The following is a 22,476-nucleotide window of genomic DNA, read 5'->3' as shown; positions in this document are numbered from 1 at the left end:
AGAAACCTCTTCTGCTTCTGCAGCTTTTGGAAAGAAGACAAGAGAACCTGTTGCTGTGTTAATCACAGAATCACGGAAGGCAATGGCTAGGGTCTGCTGAGCTTTCCCAAGTGTTTTGGACTGTGGCCCAGTGTAGCTTAAGCATTAGGATTCCTAAAAGCTCCCCAGGAGATTCTAGTGCACAGACATGGTTAAGAACCACAGGTCTGGAAGTCTTGTCCAAATGAAAGGAGTGAGGCTGTTCCTCCTGGAGGGTGGTGGGTGCCACAGAATAGCCTTAGGAAGAGGCTGGTTGGAAATTAGCCAGATTTCATCTTTCCTCTTCCCTCTCCCTATCTTTGCTGGTCACCATCCATCACTACCACAGTTATCTTCATGACATCCTCGTAACAACTGCCGTTTATGCAGTACTTACTCTGCTCTGTGCCCTGTGTGGAGCTTTGTCTATACCCTTTCATTTTATCTTTAGAAAAAAATTCTGTATTTGTAACTACCCTTATCCCCATTTTGCAGAAGAAAGTTACTAAACATCGGAGAGGTTAAGGAAGGTGTCTTTTGTCACTTAGCTGGTGAGATAGACTAAAAAGATTAAGCTTCGTTCTTCATTTTCTCTCTCTTTTCCTTTCCCTCTTTCTCTCCCTCCCTCTTCTTCTTTCCTCCCTTCCTGTTTTTTCTCTCCTTCCCCCCACCGTGCTTCCTTTCTTCCTTCCCTGCATGATGTTTTCTTTCTTATTTCTTTCATCAGTTCCTTCGCAGCTTTTCCTTTCATTGACTCTTCTCTTTTCCTGACATCTTCCTTCTTTCCTTCCTGCATATATGGGAGTCGTCCAAGTTTCCAGGACATACAAGGATGTGTGGGATAAATCCCCCACCCTCAAATGTTTTTAATCTGCTGTAGAACCAATATCTTCATTCAACAATTTGCTCAATCATTCATTTTTCTGCAGTTTTATGAGCTCCTTACTGTGCTCTAGACAATATTCTGCATGCTAGGATGGTAGCAATGAGCACAATGAACAGAAATCTCTAACTTCATAGCCTTTACTTTCTAGTGGAACATATTCATGGGAATCCTATGCAGTACTATAAGATTATATTTTAAGAGCCTTTGTAGGGTGGTGTGGCAGTGAAGGCAAGAGGCACAAAGATGGAGCTAAAGATGCTCAGAGGAGGAAAATCTGGGGACAGAGGATTGCTGGGGAAGAAAGTAAAGTCACTCTGTGCAACAGGAAGTCTCTCTCCACTTTGTGATAATACATCTTTTGTTTTTCTTTCTCAGCAACAACTGCAACTGGAGTCACAGCTTGTGCTGTGTGCAAGTTCTCTGATACTCTGTTTCCTCTTTCCTGGGCAAGGTTGAGGTTCCAAGACTGAGATCTGGACTTGGAGGAACAGTTTTCAGTAGCCTAAAGAATTTGTATGGAGACATTGGGCTTACTGGCTTATTCAAGCTGCATTACACAAATAGAAAAGCTGAAATGGAACCAAAAAGCGTGTGCTTGTGTCCATGTGTTTATTTGTGTGTGAGTCTATAGGCTTAACTGTATGTGTGTAGTATGAATGGATGAAGGTCACGTAGATGAATGCATGTGTGATTTTAGGAATATTGTGTGCATGTCTGTATGGGACTGTCTTGGTGCATATATGTGTTTAGGTATGTATGTTGTCTGCATGTTGATCTGTGTATATATAAAAGTATGTTCATGCAGATTATGAAAGCATATGTGTGTATATTGAAGATCCTTGTGGCTAACTTTATTCAAGGTGCACAATCATATCGAAAGCTTTCTCATGCCTCATCTGCTAATATTCTGTTAGCCAAAGCAAGTCATGTGACCACACATACCATCAGTAGGTGGAGAAGTAAAGTAGGTCCCTAGTGAGAGTGAGTTGTGTGACAAAGGGCCTGGACACATGGTCTTAATGCGAGGAGGGTGTAAAGAACTTCAGGCAATTATTTGAGATACTGTGATATATATGAAGGCCATGTGTGGGAGGGACTCTGTGTAAGGGAGGGTTTTGTGTGTGTGGTTCTCAGGGTGATGGACCTGTGGCTGCATGTGTAAGGAGGGGGAACTTGGAAAATGGCATGTGCATGTATGTGTGTGAATGCTTGTGGTTGTATGTGTGTACAGATGTGCATCTGGGTGTATATTATTTGAGATACTGTGATATATATGAAGGCCATGTGTGGGAGGGACTCTGTGTAAGGGAGGGTTTTGTGTGTGTGGTTCTCAGGGTGATGGACCTGTGGCTGCATGTGTAAGGAGGGGGAACTTGGAAAATGGCATGTGCATGTATGTGTGTGAATGCTTGTGGTTGTATGTGTGTACAGATGTGCATCTGGGTGTATATGCATGGTGATGAAGGGTCTGGGTTGCAGTCTGGCTTATCTGTGTGTGTGTGTGTGTGTGTGTGTGGTACACAAGCTCTGCATGCTGCTCAGAAGTGTGCATGCACACAGTGCTGGGAGGGAGAGTGAAGAGAAAGAGTGGGAGTGAGAGATGGTGCGCACCCCCTTCCCCTGGCAAAGTCTCAAAACCACTCCAGTCTTACAACGTGAGTTCTTTGTAGCTAAGATTAATTTTCTTATTTAGCATTTATGTGGCACTTTGGATCTGCAAAGTGCTTTACAATCAGTTTTATTAGTTGTGCTTGGGTGTTATATATAGCAGCAACCTCAGCTGCGCCCAGAGACGCTCTCCAGAGATGGGAACCAAACAAAAACAAGGCTAACTTTACCCTCTCCTCCATGCTTTGTCCATTTCCTGGACAATGTCTGCTCTTTAGTCTGGGCTAAATGAAGTATTTTTATGAGTATTATTGATGGTGATGGTAGCTCATGAGGGCACTCATGGATTGCCCCCAAAGGCTTCCCTCAACTGATGAAAGATGTGTGATTCTGATCACTTGCCTGGTTTTGATCCTAACTTGCCAGGACTGGTGGATGTGGGACTATTTACAAGGCTACTTTAAAAGGCCTCTGCTTCCGTGTTAATGTCCTTGTTTCTTGTATCTGTCCTCACTTACACTCTTGCAATATGCTTACTTACTGTCATGGTCCCCAAAGCAGACCATGAGATGAAGACTTGAATGCAAATCATTTCTTAGGGAGGTCATCTCAAGAAAGGTAATGAAAAGATTAGAAAAGTAAGATAGGAAAGAGAGAAAAGCTAGTAAAAAGAAAAGCAGGTTAGTGAGTTGATTGCCATTGTGGGCAATGGGAGCTTAATTATGCTGAGAAACCAGACTTCAGAATCACCTCCCTAGAAGACTGAGAGAATAGGATCTTTATCTAGCCACATCCTCACTGGGTTTAAGAATTTCCCCCAGGATGTTAACTCCCCTGCACACTGAGTTGAGACTCCTTGAGACTAAGCAGGCTACTTGGGATCTGGAGAGACTGATCAGGTTTGGAAGACAGACAAGACACAGTGCCCAAGGTGGCAGCCTTCTGCATGTGGGTGTTACCTGGCACAGCTGCAGGTGAATTAACAGGGCCAAAGTTATGTGGGCCAGGGATCAGTAGCATGTGCTAAGCACTCCTACATTCTAGTGAAACCTTTTTGTCAAGGTCATAAATTCCATTAGCAAATTCTTGGCTCAATTTGTCCTCTGCAGCCACTGACTGTCCTGAGACAGAGCCATCCAGTTTTTTCTCTCTCCGACAGCTCCATTCCTACTTCTCTTTTGTACTTCTCCCAAGTGCGGACAATCCCCAAATATCTCTGTTTCTCCCTCACTCACATAGAAGCTCACCCACATCCTGTGTAAGATGCCATGTCAGATTCTGCAGTTCCTGCCTCTCTCTCTCTCTCTCTCTCTCTCTCTCTCTCCTCCCTCTCTCTCTCTCTCTCTCTCTCTCTCTCTCTCTCTCTCTCTCTCCAAGTCCTGTGTTTCAACTGCCTCACTGAAATAGTCATTGGAGAATCGCTTCAGCAACTCAGACTCAGCATTTCCTAAGTCGAACTCTTCTTCAGCCTCTCCCTCAAATCGGCACCAGCCTTGATTCTCAGGTGTGCTCCAGGGTCAGCTGCATCAGCACCACCTGTGAGCTTGCAGATGCAGAATCTTGGGCCTTGCCACAGAATGAATGAATCAAGATGTGCATTTTTCACAAGTCCTGGGTTGACTTGTGCACATTAATATTTGGTAAGCATTGGTCCACACATCTCGATCTCTTGAGTTATATTAGTGGCACCAGGATTTTGCCAATTACTCAGTCTTGAAACTTTGCAATTACTTGAGTCCTAGGAGCAAGTAAACATTAGTCTAAACCAGGACTTTGGTCTCAAACAAGTGATCATCATTGTCATCAGGACCACCATCATTGTATTTTGCTGTTGGTATGTTTTGGTTGAATAAGTCCATGACAATTCCACCATACATATCAAAGCATTTCAATCAGTAAGGAGGAAACTCTTGGTTCCCGATGATTGGCGTTAAGCTGTGATGGTCCAGTAATGAGCAACACTCAGCTTTCACCCTCAAGGAGTTTATAGTTCAGAGGAAGAAAACACAGATGGATGCAGAGTAAAAAGCAAAGGATGCTTTGGAAATCATGGAAAGGAATCCTACCACAACTCAGAAGAGATTCCTGAAGAAGTAACATTCAGCCAGAAGGAAACCGAAGGATGGTTAGGTCTGGGCAGTGGGTGCAGACGAAATGGCATCAGGCAGAGGAGTGACTTGTGCATGCATACACTAGGCTATGTGTTATATACAGCAGCAACCATAGATTTGAGAGGGGCAGGGTGTCTTTGAGGATGCTGCTCCCTTACTAAGTTTGCGACTTGGGGGAAAATTAGCCCATCTGTCTTGCCTCATTTGCTTCAACTTTAAAACGGAAACAGCAGTATCTACCTTCTCAGGGTCATTGGGAAAATTAAATAAAAATCAGCAAATTTCAGAATTGCAAATACTTGGTCCTCATAAATATTGATTGAATATAAATTGTCAGCAGTTGGAGCTTATGCCTTAATGATAGAAATAATAATCATGTTAGTCAATGAATGGTGGCCTTTAAAAGATAGGTCCACATCAAATCCTTGAAATTAGTGAATATAACATTAGTTGGAAAAGGGGTTTTGCAGGTATAAGTAGGACCTCAAGATGAGAAGATTCTGGGTTATTTAAACCCAATATCAAGTGTCCTTTTGGAAGAGAAGGCGGAGAACAGGAGAAGGCCATGGGAAGATGGAGCCAGGGCTTGGAGTGATATAGCTATACATCTGGAGGCACCTGGAGCTACTACCTGGTTCTGAAAGAGGCAAGAAAGGATTCTCCTCTGGAGACTTTGGAGAGATCATGGCTTTGTTAACATCTTGATTTTGGGCCTTTGTCCTCTGGAACTTTGAAAGGATTTTTATAGTTTCTATGCCAGAGAGTTTGTGGTGATTTTTTTTACAGTAGTTACAGTTGGTAACACGCACGGTCCCTGACTTTTGTACATTCTTTACGTGACAGGCATGGGGTCCTCCTGAATGGTCTTTTGAAGTGATGCTGCTCTTCCCATTTTGTGGTCAAGGAGTGCTGAGTTTTATGGAAGTGAAGCTCCTCTCCCTTGCTCGTTCATTCACGAAATAGAGATCGTTCTGGGCACTAGAGGGCAGAGTGGTGAGTAAAGGTTCGGAGAGAGTACACCGTATATTAGTCAGTCTGGAGGAGAAATAACCATCAAAACTAGGTTGCGTAGTGCCCCCTTCTCCCTAAATTCATGTCTACTTGGAGCCTCAGAATACGGCTTTAGTTGGGCTTTTGCTAATGTAATCAAGTTAAGGCAAAGTCATCCTAGATTAGGATGGGGTTTTTCTGAAAACTGTTGTTCCTCCAAGGAGAGAAAAATTTGGACAGAGACACAGAAAGAAGGTCATGTGACCGTGCAGGTGGAGATGGAAGGGAAGGAATGCATCTGTGAGCCAGGGAATGCCAGGGATTATTGTCAGCCCGCAGAAACTAGGGAGAGCAAGAAAGGGTCTGCCCCCAGAGCCTCCAGAGAGCGTGGGCCTGCCCACACCTTGTTGCTGAACTTTTAGCTTTTAAAAGTGTGAGTCAATAAATGTCTGATGCTCAGGTTACCCCCATTACTGGTAATTAGTTATTGCTTTGCTTAGAGACAAATACACTATCCATTCAGAGCAAGGAGACGAGGCCAGGGTGGGAGTATTAAGGTGCAGAGAAGAGGTGGTTGGTCCAGAGAGACTAGTGTGTGCAAAGCCTCAGTGGCTTGAAAATGACCTATGTCTGGTGGAACGGAGGGAAGGTCAGAGTCCCAGGGACTGTCAGCCAGCAGTGGCAGGGTAAGGCCTGTGCATTAAGCACTCTGCCTTCCCACCAGCTGCTCTTCTGGTCTCTGGCTTCTCACCTGGGGACTCTTGGGTCAGGAAGTCTGTCTGTCCATCTCTGGGGCACTTCTGACTCCTCCTTCCCTCCCCTGCCACCGCCTGACAACCTAGTGTTTGAGCACAAGTTTGTAGATCCTGTTGTCCTTGAGCACTGCAGGACGTACCCGAGGGGGCATAAAAACTCCGTATGCCACAGCTCGCAGCAGCTTCTCTGCCCAGGAGTCAGCTCTGCCCTGAATGGGGCCCAAGTACCTGTAATTGGAGCGTCCATGTGCGCAGCACCATGGCAGAAAAGCAAGGGACAAAAGGGAGATGAATGGTTGAATCTCCAGACTGCCCGTTGCTATGGTTTCTGCAGGCCTGGTGAGGAGGGTGGTTACCAGGCAACGGGAGAAGGAGGAAGACAAAGAAAGCCAGTCTGGTGTGCACGAAAGAGACAGGAATGAGGAAGAGACAGAGGCCAGAAGGAGAGGAGAGAGGGGAGATGGACAAGAGAAGGAGAGAGGAGACAGGGTAGAGACAAAGGAGGAGGAGAGGCAGAGAGACAACACAGCGAAAGGACATGAAGGGGGCAGCTGAGGCAGAGACATTAAATCAGAGACAAAGAAGACAGACAGACAGACCAAAGCAGGAGAACCTTCTTCCACCCGTTAGCATTCACCATGGGCCAGATCTTCCCGCCCTCTGGAGAGAAAGCTGTAGCAGGACAGATGCTGTCTTTGCCCTTGATGGTACCAAATTCAGAAGGAAGAATTGATAGTAGAGCTGGAGCTAGCGGGGGTACTCCTGTCTTTTCCGGGGACCGAATGAGGCTGTCTCTCCAGGCTGAAGTCTCGGAATTTGGCAACTTCTGGGGAGGGCACAGTAAAAGGCATGGCCCCCTCCCTCCCCTCTCCCATCAGCATCCACAGGCCGTTCCACTCCTAGGAGGCTGTTTGTACAAAGTGACTCTGAGTTGAATCAATCTCTCCCTAGGTGTTCTCTCATTGATTACCTACTATAAGGCTTGAAATATCCCACCATTACGGAGAATTCGGACAAGCTGCTTCCCTTAGAAATTACATGGCCGCAGCATGCTTATAATATTATTCAGTTGATCCTGTATGCTAGGGATCGTCACTATCTATTCTTCAGGCCTGGAAACTGAGGCCCTTGGAGAGGCCATGCTTTGCCTGAGGTCACACAGTTACTCAGTAGTAAAGCCACTGAGGTCTTCTGATCTCTCTCTAGCCCTGGGTTCTTTCTGGTTTCCTCCCCAATCTGGGTCAAGGATTGTTTGTTAACAAGGAAGAGCTAGGGCGGTAGCTCAATACGGAGGCCCTGGGTTCAATCCCCATGTTGGTGAGGGGGGAAAATATCACCCTGGCTGAAATGCAAAGAAGGTTAAACGAGGAAGGTGGAGGTAAGAAGGTTCAAGATGTCAGAGAGTGGGCGGAGTGTTGTGTTTCTCTAACTGTGATAATCTAACATCCTTCCTAGGTAGCTTAGCTAAACATACTGATTGCAGGGCCCTGCCCACCAGTGATCAATTTAGGATTGAGACGGAGCCCCGCTATCTACATTTTTCAATAGTACTCGAGGTGATGGGTAGCAATGATTCTCAGGCTACTTTCTGAAAATCTTTGGTCTGAGGATGGGAAGGTGTGGACATGAATGAGGAAACGTCTTAGAAACAGCTTGCTTGTTCCTACTTTAAAACCAAAGACCATTTTATGGCCCTTGTGGCTTTTCACAAGAGTGGTTATGATTGGTTCATCATTATCATTTCACATATATATCACGCCACACACTCAACCTCCAACATCTGTTGCTTACTTATAACCAGGGACTAAGAGACAGCGGGGTAAAACTTTAATAGTTTGCTATTCTCACCATTTTTTTCACATGCATCCCCATTCCTGCTGTGGTGGGGATAGTGCAGGGAATGTTTGGAATGTCACGGATCCAGTTTGGAATTCCAGCTCCTTCAATTCTACGCTGTGCACTTCTGGATGGGGAACTTTACCTCTCTGAGTCACCATTGAGACATAAAGATAATTAGAAATTCCTTCACAGCCTTGAAGCAAGGAGGACTTAATGAAATAACTGAGTTAGGTTTTTTTTTTTTTTATCATTGTGGATTCATGGATCCTTTAATATATTTGAGGTACTTAACTCCATTGCATTCTTGCTTTGATTCAGATTACCCCATGTCTGGCTAGTGGGGGACTATTATAGTTGGCCTTTGGGTCTTTTGTAAGTGACCTTAGCAGAACAACAGGTTTCTCACCCCTGGGTGTGGTAAAATTTTCAAGTCCTCCTATAGTTTGTGTTCAAAGCAAGAAGCAGAGATCTTTCTGAGGAGCTCTGACTTCTTTGCTTGAGACTGTGATATTTGAGACCAGTCTGGGTCCTGGGGGTCCTCACTCTCTCAGGTTCGTTGTGGTTTTAGGCATTTTAAACAGATACTTAGGAAATGCATGCTGAGTTGTACTGATATATTTTTTCTTTGATTTTATGACTATCTCTTTTAAGCTGGAAACCATGACTCCTGAATTAGATCCTATTTGGTTTGTTTTAAAATACAAATGTATCATGTTCCAGACCTATATGAGTAATATAATTACTAACAATATTAAAAAAAATCATTCGGGTCTTTACTCTGTAGCCAGCATAGCACCTTTATCGTATCATTGCATCTGAAAACAAGCCAGGGAGAGTGGTGTGATTATTATCCCCATTTTGCTGATGAGAAAGTTGAGGCTCAAGAAGTCACAAAGTCACAAGTCATTAATAACAAAGTTGACATTTGAGCCTCCAAGTGCCTGACACTGTTACTTGCTGCTGTACTCTGGGCTTTTTTTTTTTTTTTTTTTTCTCCTTGGTTTTTGGAAGTAATAATCTACCTTCTCCAACTACATGGGCCACTTGGGCACTTAATACTCCTGAGATAACTTGACATTTATTGTTTGCAAATACACAGGAGAGGGAGGAAAGGAGGGAGGGAGGAAGGAAGGGAGAAAGAGGGAGGGGTGGAGGGAGAGGGAGAGAATGAACTAGCTCAGTGTTATTGCTAGAATAGAAAAATTCTTGAGAGACATGTCAGCTCATACTTTCAAAGTGACACATTATTACTTTCAGTTTTATTAGCTAATGGGTTCTGCTTTAAGATGTTGAGTATCTCTCTCCTGCTGCCAGATTGTTTTAAGTGGGGAAAGCAATCGGGTGGAGTTATGGGACCTTGAGAAAGATTATTGTTAGGCACAAGCTAGAACAGACTGGAGAAGATACCCCACCGTTGGCTGTTAGCTCCAGCTAAAACCCCAATAAGCATACCTTCTCTGATTATTCTCTCTGGTGTAAACAGTAGTCAACCTCAGGAACTCAGCTCCTCTTCAAACATTTGAACAAAGTTTTCTTTGGACTTTCCAGCCTACAGGACTCTTCCCATTCATAAACTGGCTGTACTGGTTGAATAGTGTTCACTCCTCATCTCACACGCACCTTGAAACTTCATAAGGCGACCTATTTGGAACTAAGATCTTCACAGATGTAATCGACCTAAATGACCTTAAAGTGGGTTAGTTCTTATAGGACATTAACAGGATGTCCTTCTAGGCAGGGTGTGTAACGATACAGAGACATGGGGAGGGAAGACAACTGTGGGAGACCAAGGGAGAGACTGGAATAACGTAGCTGCCACCTAAGGAATGCCAAGGATTGTCAGGAACCGTCAGAATGTAGGAAGAGGCCAGCAAAAAGTTTTACCCAGGACCTTTGAAGGAAAAAGTCCCTGCTGATACCATTTTAGACTTATGTCCTCCAACAATGTCTAATCAGGTACAAGGGAGGAGACAAAGCATGGGAAGTCAGGGAAAATCATTTTGTTCTGGAGGGGATGCTGCAGATTGAACGCAGGACCCCTGCACTGACTTGCATCCCCAGCAACTTTTTATTTTTGAGACAAGTTCTAGCTAAGTCACTGAGTTGCCTCGGATGAGCTTAAACTTGAGATCCTGCTGCCTCAGCCTCCTAGAGTGCTGGGATTACAGATGCACAGCATCACACCTGGCTCTCAAGGAGAATCTTAAAGGATGATTAGGGTTCTCCAAGTAGCAAATGAGAGGGGACAGGAAAAACGTGTTCTAGGCAGGTGCCCAGCCTGAGCCAAGTCCAGGAGAGGAAAGACAGCCTGGGTTAGGCAGGGCACTGCGTGTGGGGGCAGGGTTTTTGGAACAATGTCACACACATGTGAGAAGACATGGGAAGGTGGGCATGTGAGATGGCTCAGGGTGCCAAGGTGCACGTGAGAAATTTCAGGGTTTCGTGTTGGCCCCAAGAGGTCATTTGAAGCATGTAAGCAAGAGAAGTAGCAATAAGCAGCTGTCACCCTGAACGTGTCTGGAGGTCCCAGAGGGTGAGGTCCCTGCCAGACTGATTTCTCCCCATGTTGGAATCCATCCAGACCTCCAGGAGACGTGGAATTTCCTCCTTGGGTGGGAGTCCTGGCTCTGGGCCACCCCCAGGCTGACGTTGCACAAAGAGAAGGGTGGTGTTAATGGACCCAAGTGTTTCTCCAGCCCCAGCTTGACTTCTAGACTCTTCCCAGAAGTTCAGCTGCCCAGCAGCCCCTTCAGTTTGCTAGGAGGTTTTGCTTTAATAAATCTTTCTAGCCAGGGAGAGGCTTCCCTCTGGCCTTTGCCGCTCCTCAGCCCAAGTCCCCTCTAGTCAGAGAAGAGAGGCCAGGAGCACGGGGATATTGTCTCTGTTTCTAGAGAGACAGAGGTTTTTTTTTTTTTTTTCCTTCTGTGTCTGCTTTACCGGCAGTTCTCTGACTTCTGAGACAGGTCCGGGATGTCCTGCTATTCCTTCTGTGGGACGGGAGGGACATGGAGGAGGGAGGCCTGGCCTGGCCACCTGTTGGTCTAGCTTTCTGTCCGTCGGTTTTAGCTCCAAACTTGTCCCTCTTCCACTTAGCTGCCCTCCACTCTCCAGTCCTCGAGTCTCCCTCTCCCACCCTCCTGCAAAACCTAATCAGAAACTGCACACAGGGAGCTGCGGAGGGGATTGAGGTGTTCGTGGCAGAGCAAGGATGAGGAAACCCTGTAGTTCAACAGAATAAAGACAGCCTGTCCCAGTGTGAAGAGGCTCCATAGTCAGAGTGGTTAGGATCATACCCCAACTCTGCCAGATCTAGCTGTGACCTTGATCAGGTGTGAGCTTCCCGTGCGTCAGTTTCTTAAACTGTGAAATGGGCAAAAATGTCTACCTCCTGTTGCTGTTGTACAGTTATATAAGAGGAGGCCTATAGACTTCTCAGCCTAGTGTCTTGCATGTTTTAATAACCAGATTAATGTTAACCAGCCTTAATAAGAGTGACTGCTTCTATTTCTGGGAACGAAGGCTGAGTGAACGAAACCAGCACTATAAGGCAAAAATGACCTATCCACGTTTGATGTCTACTTTTGCTGATTACTGGTGTGGTGTCCTGAAGTGAGGTCATTGGACTCTCTGAACCTCTGTGCCTTCATCTTTAAAATGGGAACAATAAGCTCTGCCTCTTAAAATTGTGTCCTTGTGGCCAAGATAGAGTTTATACAGTGTTTGATGCTGATTGGAGGTTCAGTAACTTGCTGTCCACCATGCAACTGTGACTTTGGGCAAATGCTTCTCCTACCTTTGCAATCTAGAAGATGGGCTATTAATAGTATGTACCTCATAACTGTGAAGAATAAAGGAGTTATTTTAAACAAAGCTTTCAGAATGTGTTTGACACTATTAGCTGTAATAACTGCAGTAGTAAAAGTAGATCACCATCATTTATTAAGCATTCACTACATTCCAGGCACTGTGCAGTACTTCCCAATGAATTAGGAACTCCTATCAGCCCCACTTTACAGAAGACCAAACTGAGGCTTAGATGGGGGGGCATTTGCCCAAGGTCACTCTGCCTAGGAGTGGCAGAGATGCTATCATCTTTCACCTCCAAAACTGAGCTCAGTGGTCAGGATCTGTGGGCACAGCAGCCAGAACCCGACTTGGGGCATCCTTGTGGCTCTAGGTTCCAAAGTCCCTCGGGGAAAACTGGGCAGTGGGGGAAGCCTAGTGGGGGTGGTGGATGGGCAGAGCCAGCTTCTGCTGCAGCTCTGTAAACACAGACTCACAGATCCGTGCCTCCAGGCAAGCCCCCACCCTGTTGTTTTACCCCAGAGCCAACTTGTCAACTTGATCTTCTGCCCTGAACTCCAGCTGTCCCTGGGACGTTCCAGCTTTTCATGCATTATGCAGACTTAACAAAATGTGTACTCAAAGATTAAAGAGTCTGTTTCCCTTACTGAAAGTCTCTTCTTTCTGCCCCTGGATTTTTTTCCTTTCTCTTATTCTTGTAGCCTTTTTTGTTTTGTGTTTATAAACAGACTTCATTCTCAATTGTTGGCCTCAGTAAACGTCTCATCTCAGGTCCTTCTCACCCCAACCCTAGGAAGGAACGGGAAAAGGTACTTTTTATTTTTACCTAACAAACATTTAACACCCCCCCCCAAATCAGTTAAGATAATTATTTTGCAAACATATTTCCAGGTAAAATTTCAAAGGACAATGGGACTGAATGAAAAGTAACCTTTCATAATTAATACGAATATACATAATTAATATGAATATCCATAATGAAATAGTGAGTACACGATGTAAGCATCCATGCTTAGTTGGCAATTTTAAGGTCTCTAATTATAAAAATGGCGCAGAGCTGAACAAGAAGAGTCACCTCAATAGGCGGTGAAATGATTCAAGTTGTGTGAAGACATTCTCTGGCTTTGGCCCCTGGAAAAAGTTGATTATATAAAGTCATTGCTTCAGTCCTACAGGCATTCCTATTCCAAGGGAGCTTCTATTTTACTCTCCAGTACGTGGATTGGCATCTTTTCCAAAGAACAGTGCTAGCAGCAGGGTTAACTGAAGAGTGCTAAAGGCTTCAGTTGACCAAGTGCTTACTTGTGCAGCAGGATAAATATGGATTATTAAAGTTGTCCACTCAAGTATAAAGTCTATGCAGAACTCTCATAGGCAAATGTCTGAAGGCTAAGAAAAAAAATTCCTTGAACAAGAGAGCAACTGCAAGATCTCTTGAACGATCTTGTAGACAGTTCTGTAGAAAACTTAGCAGTTTGGCTCAGAAAGTACAGTTCCTCAGGAGGAATTAAAGTTCTTCCTGGAAGAATACAAGCAACATTTCAGGCAGCTTTCTGAAGATGAACCATTAGTGTACAGCTACACAATGAGACAAACAGGAAGTTGAAGTAAAGGCTTTCACATGTGCTGTAGTCTGCATGGGACTCAGAACTTTTGCTCTTCCTCCAGGGCATCAGCTGGTTCATAATGCCAGATGCACTCTCACGGCGCCTTGTCCAAGTCTGATAGCAGGTGGGACACTAATCAGCTGGGAGAAAGTCACAAATGTTTGCATATGTTTTAGTGTTTTCCAGGTCAAATCTTTTTCCTCCTTTTTTGTACCAGGTATCGAGCTCTGTTCCTTGCGCTTGCAAGTCAGGTGGCGGAACCACTGAGCTAAACCCCAGCCCTTCAAGCCAAATCTTAAGACTTTCCAATGAATTATTAAAAGTATAGCATTTACTCTGTTATTTACAGCATTTTGCACAGTTCACGGGCAATCAGAATGAAAGCAGAACTTTGTAACGGTCACCAGCTAGACACTATGTCTCAGTCGTATTTTCAGCATTTGTCTGGCTGCTGCTCAATGGTAAAGGAGGTTTTCTGTTGCTGGTGGAAATCATTGTTGCTTTAATGCTGCCAAATCGAGGACTCGATTTCCTCATCCTCACAACTTCCAAAATTGGTGCTAGGCTGGTGAAGATTTCCTTTGTTTTTAGGGCAACGTCCTGTATACCCTGGTTGTCCGACTTATCTTTGTGCAGCCTGCCCATTGTCAGGCGATCCTTTGCGAATGGGGCAGTGATGATGTCTCTTTCTGCTAGGTTCACAAACACATCACAGAAATCCAGTCTGTTTTTCACCTCCAGGCCTACGAACCTAGCTGCATAGTCTGTGTGCATCTTCAGGGCTTCTGGCTCATTGGCAGTGAGATGCTCATGAGAATGCAGGATAGTTTGATTCTGTAGATGCCGCACCGGGGCAGCAAGGTAACTCCTGGATAGCTTCTGTTTTGGTGGGGGTGGGGGAATAGGCAAAAATGTTTTTTTTAGCAAATATGTGTTTCCATTTTAAATCAAGATGCTATGTCTTTGGTGGAGCCTGCAAAATATGCCTTTTGGTCATCAAAGTCCCTGCTAAGGAAAGAGTGATTTTCTCCACTCTGATAAATTCCCTTTGTGAGAACCGCAATCTCCTCTCCATGGTTGAAACTGGGCTCCCATTCCTTCAAAGTGGAGGAACCTGGAACTTCAACTGCTGCAATATAAAGCCATGTTGTTCTGTACTGGCCAAAAACAAGGGAATCAAGAAGCATGTTTTCATCCATAAGGCAACGTTTTCTGAGCAGCAGATTCCTTAATGTGGCTGTTGTGAAAGGATAACACCGCACCGGCAGCTCTTTTCCACTTGTATCCTTGTCTACAGTGGAAAGATGGGCAGCCTCAGCCTGTCTGTGAGCATCAGCTGTGTGCCTGCCACCTCAGGCTCAGACATCTCAGGTGCTCTGCCCAACTGCAGTGCTCTTGTAGCCTTTTTAAGCTATCCTGCAAAGTACCTCCTCTCTGCTTGTTCTCAACAACTCAAGTCATGATTCCATTGAATGGTGCTGGTCTCACTGCGAGTTCTTTCTCATCATCAACAATAACAACAACAAAACACTTTGGGGAATCCCAACGTATTTGGAGCAAATTTAGTGGATAGAACTCAGCTTGGCTGGCTCTGATAATACAGGTCCGATCTATGGTGTGCTGGTAAACTGGCCCTGCAGTGAAAACACAAAAGCCCTAGGTTGTAACATTTGCTAATTTCCATGATGTATAACCATTCTCATCAGAATTGATTTCAAGCTACTGATATGATGTCCCTGAATATGAATTTGGGAGGAGATGCCCACAGTTAGCTCTCATAAGGTGGCAAAAATTGGCTTTGGCACACAACTGGGTTCGATTCCTATGAGGAATAGAGACAATTATTTTATTTGGGGCTTGGGTCCTGACCATGTCACTCATTAGCTGTGTAAACTTGGCCAATATATTGGATTTCTTGGGGCCCCGATTTTCTTATCTGTAAACACTAATAGGATTTCTATCTGAGGGTGTAGAGAGATTTAAGTGACTTTGGTACTGAAGTAGGTGAAGTGCTTAACACTAGTCCAATGTACAAAACTTATAAATGAAGGATGTGTTAAGTCAAACTGGGAAGGACCTGTATCCAATCAGGGTAGGCTAGACATGGCTATATTAACAGACAACCTCCAGTCACAGAGTCTTAAAGTAACATAACTTTATTTCTCACTCATGAAGCGTCACGCAGGTATGTGGGTTGGGAGGGGTGGGGTAGAGGGTAGTCTTTGCTTAGCACTTTTCAAAGAAAGTAGGCTAGTGGAAGCTCCATTTTAATATGTTTTATGATCATCAGAGAAGGAAAAAGAGGAATATGTTGAATTGCATACTGTGTTGTAAAGCTTTTGCTAAAAAGTGGCACATATCATTCCTACTTCAAATTTTATTAGCTAAAGGAAACAAATAGACACACCTAAATTTGAAGGCGTGAAGATAAGTACTCCTACCATGAGCCTGAAGAGAAAAGCAGAATTTCTTGATAGGCAGTCTTAAAGATTAGCATAATCTCTCAGATATCATTTTCTCTAGTAGCTTTTATTTATGTATTTATTTATTTATTTGTTATATTAAGCAGCCATTGCTGAAACTGAGCGCAGACAGTAGAAGACGTTATACCCCCGTCGATCCCACTGCTTTTGTAGAGGCCCTGGAATCGGCAACTTAGAGGCCCAGGAGCTGGAAGCACATGATGGAAAAAAACACTCAAATCTTGTTTCAATTCTCATTTCAAAGATAAAGACATTGAGACAGTAGGGTGCTCAGCCCCAGCCACATAACAGATGAAGATCAGAGACCGTACTAGAACATGCATTTCCCAACTCCTAACTTCGGGCAGTGTCTCCTTATTTGCATCCCAGTAGCCCAGGCACCGTCTTTGTCTATAAGGATGACTGTTGAAGGGGACGGAGATGGACATGGGTGTAGTAGTTAGTTACTCAGCAGTGATGGGTTTTAATCCAGAGGAAGGTACTGACTGGTCTTATGTGTGTGGTGATGTCAAGAACCTCATGCACTCATTGGCGGGGCTTTTGGAATGTGATTGGGTTATGAGGACTTATAGCTGACTTCTCTTAGGAGGTGGGGTCTGCTTGGAGCAGGTAGGTCACTGTGGGCATGGCCTAGAAGGGTTTATCTCCTTCTCCAGCTCCTCTCTTTGCTCTCTGCCATGTCATGAGCAGCCTTCCTCTACCGTGCCCTTCTCCCATTCCTCTTTGGAGCTAGCTGACCATGAACTGAAACATAAGCCAAAATAACCACCTCCCTTGAGCTGAAGGTGTCAGGTATTTTGTCTCAGCAGTGAGGAAGTTGACCAAGACAGATGGTTCCATGGAGTGTTTGGAAGGAAAGTTCCCTCCAAGCACAGATTGGTGTCCGGAAGAGAAAGCATAAGAGAGGAGGAAAGTAAACTCTAGGACTAGAAAGAGCAAGAAGGGTTTGTAAGCAGTCTGCTGGGGCTGAGATTTTCAGGTGGGACAGTATACTCTTTATGTTACAAGTGATGTGGAAGCCGAGTCATTGATTGTCTAGGTGGATAAAGTGTCCGGGGATGCATCAGGATGTAGACTGGCCTCATTCTAGCAGCACAACTTACGGCATCAAGGATCCAGGTGTTTTGTGTTTCCTTGATCTCCCAGATCACATTTATGCAGCCATAAAATGGTTTCTCAAGTTCTTCACAGCATATTATCCAAAGAATGAGGAACAGTCTCTTCTGGTAGTACTTATGAAAGAGAGAGGAGGCTTTTCTATCCAGGAGCCTCTGCAGACGTGATCAATGGTCTTGATTGTCACCATACATAGACCAATCATTGTGCCCACAGGATGGGATACTCTGATTGTCCCCATCAGTCTATTGAAACCATGGCTAAGAATTGGGGCATACTGGCTCCAGGGAGAAATGGATGCTGGGAAACCCCAGACATTAGAGTGTCCATTGCAGCTGGGTTGACAAATGAAAAGCTGGGATTTTAGGTGAGAGATAAGCAGTTTAGTAAGAGTACACCTAGCTATTAGAAATTCCACCAAGATTCCTGAACTGCAGTCTCTCCTTACATTATATACCTCTATTTGAAATACTTCATGGTCTGCCTTTTGACAAATCTAGATTCAGTATTTTGGGGGCATGTGTCTTTGAAAATTAATCTTGGGTTATATAAATCATGCTTTTTTCTGTTTTGTTTTGTTTTATTTTAAATGTCTAGGACCCACTGATCTCCCATCCAAGTACTAACCAGGCCTGACCCTACTTAGCTTCGGAGATCAGAGGAGACTGGGCGCTTTCAGGGTGACTAGGATCCAGCGATCTTTGCGTGACTGTCCCTTCTAGGGCTAGCCAATTCCTAGAGACAATAAATGACTAGCTCACTGAGCATGTTTTTCAAATGCAAATCAACTGCCAGACTCCACTCTCATTCACCTCCTTTATCAAGCTCTTCACCTCCAGGCCACTGCTCTAATCATCCCAGGGTCAGGTACCAGGCCACTAATTGTAATTCCTATACCTCAGAGTCTCCTGAAATTATTCATACTGGGCAATTCTAAGACAACTTTTATTATCCTGTCTTGTTTATTTCTTCCTGTGGAAGACACAATTTAGACCCTTACCCAGAGTTTCTCTCATTGCTTCTACCTCCTGATCAGCCCTGGTGCTTCTCCCTGTGTCCTTCCCTACAGTGTGGTGTGCTCCTGGGAATTGTGATGATCTAACTATCCTTTCCATGCCAGTTCTGTCCCAATCTGTCGGCTCCACATACCTCAAATATACTATTAATATGCTATATTTTGGAACATAGCAACACTTGGTTCTAACATGCTGCCATCTCTTAACTTTAGTTCTGGAATCTTTCCTAAAAGATATAGAAGCTCTGATATAGATTCACGTTCTCCAGTACCTATTGAGTCTTTTTCTCTGCAGAATAAGGCTGAAGAAAGCAGCAGTTGCCTCTCTCTGAGTAGAGGATGGAGCTGCAGAGGTTGGGGTGAAAATTTTTTACCCCACTTCACTTCACCACAGCCACCAGCTGGATCACATCTCTCCTAAAGCATTTACCTTGTTCACCTTCTAATGCATAATCTCCAAGGCCTTAGAACTTTGGAAAAGTCTCCTGGTGCTTGGTTGATTTGGCTGCTACAGCTTGGAATTTGGGAGCAGATTCCTGCAGCTTCTGCCAAGGATGAGAAAAAGGAGACAGACAGGGACCCAGGAAGGAGATCTGTATTTTTCAGGTTCCTAGCAGGAAACAGCATAACCCAAAGAGATAATTGAGAATAACTTAACGCACTATAAGGGATCCGGGGCAGTCATAAAGAGTCCAACATGGAATGGTGAAGCATGGCATCAGAAGAGAGATGTTAGCAGTGAAGGGATAAGGTGCAGTGTTTCTGGAACACTTTGTTTGTTTGTTGTTTTGAGACAGCATCTCACTATGTAGTTGAGACTGACCTGGAACTCACTGTTTAGCTCAGGCTGGTCTTGAACTCACAGAGATCCTCCTGCCTCAGCCTCCCAAGTGCTGGGATTACAGGCGTGTGCCACCACGCCCGGGGCACGTGGAACACTTTATGACCTGTGGTTGTGGAAGAAGGCTCACCTGACAGAAACTTTTTCCAGAAACAGGTGCACAGATATTGGCAAAGCCATATCCTGGTGGGAAGGGAATAAGACAAAAATATATCTTCTCAGAATCAGAAGACACGGCAGCATCTTCATGTGGTTCATAGCAATCAGCTTCCTAGGGAAAAGACAGGGTAAAGAAGGACGCAAAGTAGTACGGGAAGGACAAGTAACCAGTAGAAGGTCTTAGTTACATTTTAGTTACTCAGGTAGAGCTTTGGGTTTTGGCCAGAGGAAGCAAGGAAGTTGATATGGAGACATAGGTGGAATCCTCTGCTGTGGCTAACTGCTTCTTCTTTGGACACTTCGGGATGGTTAATGAAAGGAGCCATTGTGGTGTATTACAATGGAAGTCATAACTGGCGTCAAGAAAAGAGTACAGGACTTGGAGCCTTAGGATTTAATTTACACCACGGAGTTAATGATTGACCCTGCGCCTACTAGAACTTAGAACGATGGGATGTGCTGGTTGAAAGGGTATGGGCGGGGTACTAAAGGGTGGGGACAAGGTCTTCTAAAAAGCAGTGAGGATTAGGCACTGCTAGGATAAAGGACTCGAGAAATCTTCCATTTTCTAGGGTTTTTTTCAGAACCAATTTCTACCAGCATTAGCCTCATTGATCCAATGTACCACACTTTTGTGACTCTGCCCCCCCAAACCATTTTAATATTCTATGTGGGGAACCAGAGCAGAGATGAGAATTTATAATGACATTTCCTGTAGGCTCCAGGAACTGCACAGGTCAGGAGGACACTGATTTAGTATCAAGATACATCACCAGAAATGATGACCAGAACGAGGGATGAACTCGCAGTGCGCTCAGAGTCTTTGTTTCCCTTCCATGAGTTTGTGCTGGTTTTAACGAAATAGTCTTGGGCAAAAGTGAAATATTTGTGTCTTTATCAATCTCTGGTATCAGGAAAAAAAATTCAGAGAACTCCCATTTCCAGCCTCAGGTCTAAGAGAGTAATGATAGCCTCCAAGACAGCCCCCGGTGATCCTCACCCCCATGGCACTGACGTATTTTTCTAGTTTCTTCCCAAGTCAAATGAGGGTTACCTCATGGGATGTATAGAAGATGATGTGTGAATTCCAAGGATAGGTCATAAGAGGCACTGAGGCTTCTCAGTCTATGAAATTACTTGTTCTGGGGGAAGCCAGCCACCGTGCTGTGAGGCTGCGCAGTCATCCCCGTGACTGGCCCGACTTGCCAATCATGTGAGATATAAACAACCTGGGAAGCAGATCCTCCGGCTCGCATCAGACTTCAGATGATTACAGTCAGCATCTTGTCTGCAGTCACATGAAAGACCCCAAAGCAGAGCCACTCAGCCAAGCCAAACTGTGGTGCACCCCAACGTTTTGACCCACAGAAATTCTGAGTTGTAATAAATGAATATTGTTACTTGAAGCCACCTAGTTTTGGAGTGATGCGCTACATAACAAATACATTTGATAATACTTAGGAAAACATACACTTCGTAGTTCCTAAATTTTCCCACCCATCTATTCATTTACTCATTATTAAATCACTTGACAAACATTTATGAAAGACCTATAATAGCAAATAAAAGGGAATACAGCTGCTAACTCCAAACCATAATTCCTATTCTTGTTAAGTGTATAGTCTTGTCTCTTGACTACAGGAGCCATCATCCTGATTAGATGCATGGGCTCTTGGGGTGATCAGCCATCAATTTCTTTCTTGGATGTTCCTTAGCTACATAGCCGTGGCTAACTAACTCCACTTTCCTTATCAGTAAAATGGTCATAAGAATAGTTGCTATCTCATAGGTGCATTATAAGAATTAATTGAGGTGCCTAAGTACTTTCCATTGTGCCTAGGAAATACTTCATAAATGACACCTGTTAGTATTAACAATACTTACAGTATCTCTGAGGAAAGCCCATCAGTGTTCTCTGTTCCTTTTTACAGACGATGAATTATCCTCAGAGAAGTTAATATGCTTTTGCTTAATTAAGGTCCTCTAGTCTTCAAATTCTACAATTCAGTGCTCACCTGAAATTTCAAAATGGAGATTTCTCAGAGAAACTACAGAGATTGGCTCCCACTCCAGATGTAAGCTATATCGTTCGCTGTTGGAGTATGTCCTTGTCTTGGAAAAAATATTCTTTGCCAGGTGTATTAATTCATTTTGTGTTGCCAATAACATAATTCCACAGATTGGATGATTATAAAGAAAACAGGTTTATTTTGGCAACAGTTTCAAAGTCTGTGCATGAGGATCATGGGGAAAGACACAGGGAATGTGCATGTGTGTATGTGTATGTGCGTGTGTGTGTGTGTGTGTGTGTGTGCATGTGTCTTCTGGTTGCTCTTCCTTATAAAGCCATAAGTGTTCAGTAATGGGGACTCCACCCTGAGGAACTTATCTAAGCCTAACCACCTCCCAAAGGCCCCACCTCTGAACAGCATAGTTGGACTAAGTTGAATCTCACAGTGGGGATTAAATTTCAACATGTCAACCCTTGAGGGACATGCTCAAAGAATATCCAAACCATAACAGAATATTTTCTTAATAAAGCTTATTTTTTAGGATAGATTGGAATTACAAAAAACTTGTGAATATAGTACAGAGTGTTCCCATATACCCAACACCCCCAGTTTTAACTGTGATCAACATCTTAAGTTACTAGGTACATTTCTTATAGACGGTAAATCAATATTTATGCATTGCTATTGACTAAGCCTAAAGTTTATTTAGACTTTTATAGTTTTGGCTTGATGTCTTTTCTTGTTTTGTGCCTCCATTGGGTATCATGTGCCATATCTTCTTTAGACTTCTTTTGAATGTACCATTTTGTAGACTTCTCTTGTTGTTGATGACCTTGATCTTGACAGTTATTGATGTCTTGACAAATTTTGAGGAGTACTGGTTGAATTTTTATAGGATACCCATGTATTGGAGTTGGTCCAGTGTTTTTTCTCATGGTTAGATGGGGCAATGGGCTTTGGGAGGAGGACCACAGGGGTCAAGTGTCATGTCAAGGATATCTGTCAAAAAGATTTACGGCTGTTGATGTTGAACTTGGCCACTTGGCTGAAGTATTGTTTATCAACTTTCTCACTAATAAAGTCATACTTTTTCCCCTCTCCATATTGTACTTTTATGGGGAAGGATGTATTGCCTATATTTAAGGAGAGGAATTTGTGCCCTTCCTCCTTGCTGACATATGGTAAAATTTTAAAAATTCATTAGCTTTATTGGTACATTTTAGGTATACAAT

The 22,476-nt window shown here is 44.0% G+C and overlaps 1 protein-coding gene, 2 long non-coding RNA genes and 1 pseudogene across 3 annotated transcripts in view; 1 reads left to right on the top strand and 3 right to left on the bottom strand.

The window, feature by feature from the left end:
- Nucleotides 1-22,476, top strand: part of Srrm4 (serine/arginine repetitive matrix 4) — a 607,431-nt gene that overhangs the window by 259,577 nt on the left and 325,378 nt on the right. The gene's annotated exons all lie outside the window — the stretch shown is intronic.
- Nucleotides 14,074-16,115, bottom strand: LOC117285684 (annotated as a pseudogene).
- LOC104848218 lies at nucleotides 16,142-19,414 on the bottom strand. Its single transcript, XR_776337.1, has 4 exons — nucleotides 19,204-19,414; nucleotides 18,663-18,777; nucleotides 17,205-17,333; nucleotides 16,142-16,288 (listed from the first exon to the last, which is right to left on the bottom strand). It is a non-coding gene; the product is annotated as an uncharacterized LOC104848218 (long non-coding RNA).
- Nucleotides 20,302-22,476, bottom strand: part of LOC104848219 — a 30,010-nt gene continuing 27,835 nt past the window's right edge. The window contains exons 3-4 of the long non-coding RNA XR_776338.1: nucleotides 21,117-21,247; nucleotides 20,302-20,520 (exon numbers count right to left, since the gene is read on the bottom strand). This is a non-coding gene — a long non-coding RNA (uncharacterized LOC104848219). The remainder of the gene's footprint in view (nucleotides 20,521-21,116; nucleotides 21,248-22,476) is intronic.

Source organism: Fukomys damarensis, unplaced genomic scaffold, assembly GCF_012274545.1.
Source record: "Fukomys damarensis isolate Sample0158 unplaced genomic scaffold, DMR_v1.0_HiC HiC_scaffold_12, whole genome shotgun sequence".
Classification (NCBI taxonomy): Eukaryota; Metazoa; Chordata; class Mammalia; order Rodentia; family Bathyergidae; genus Fukomys; species Fukomys damarensis.
This window is presented reverse-complemented; position numbering and strand designations above follow the sequence as displayed.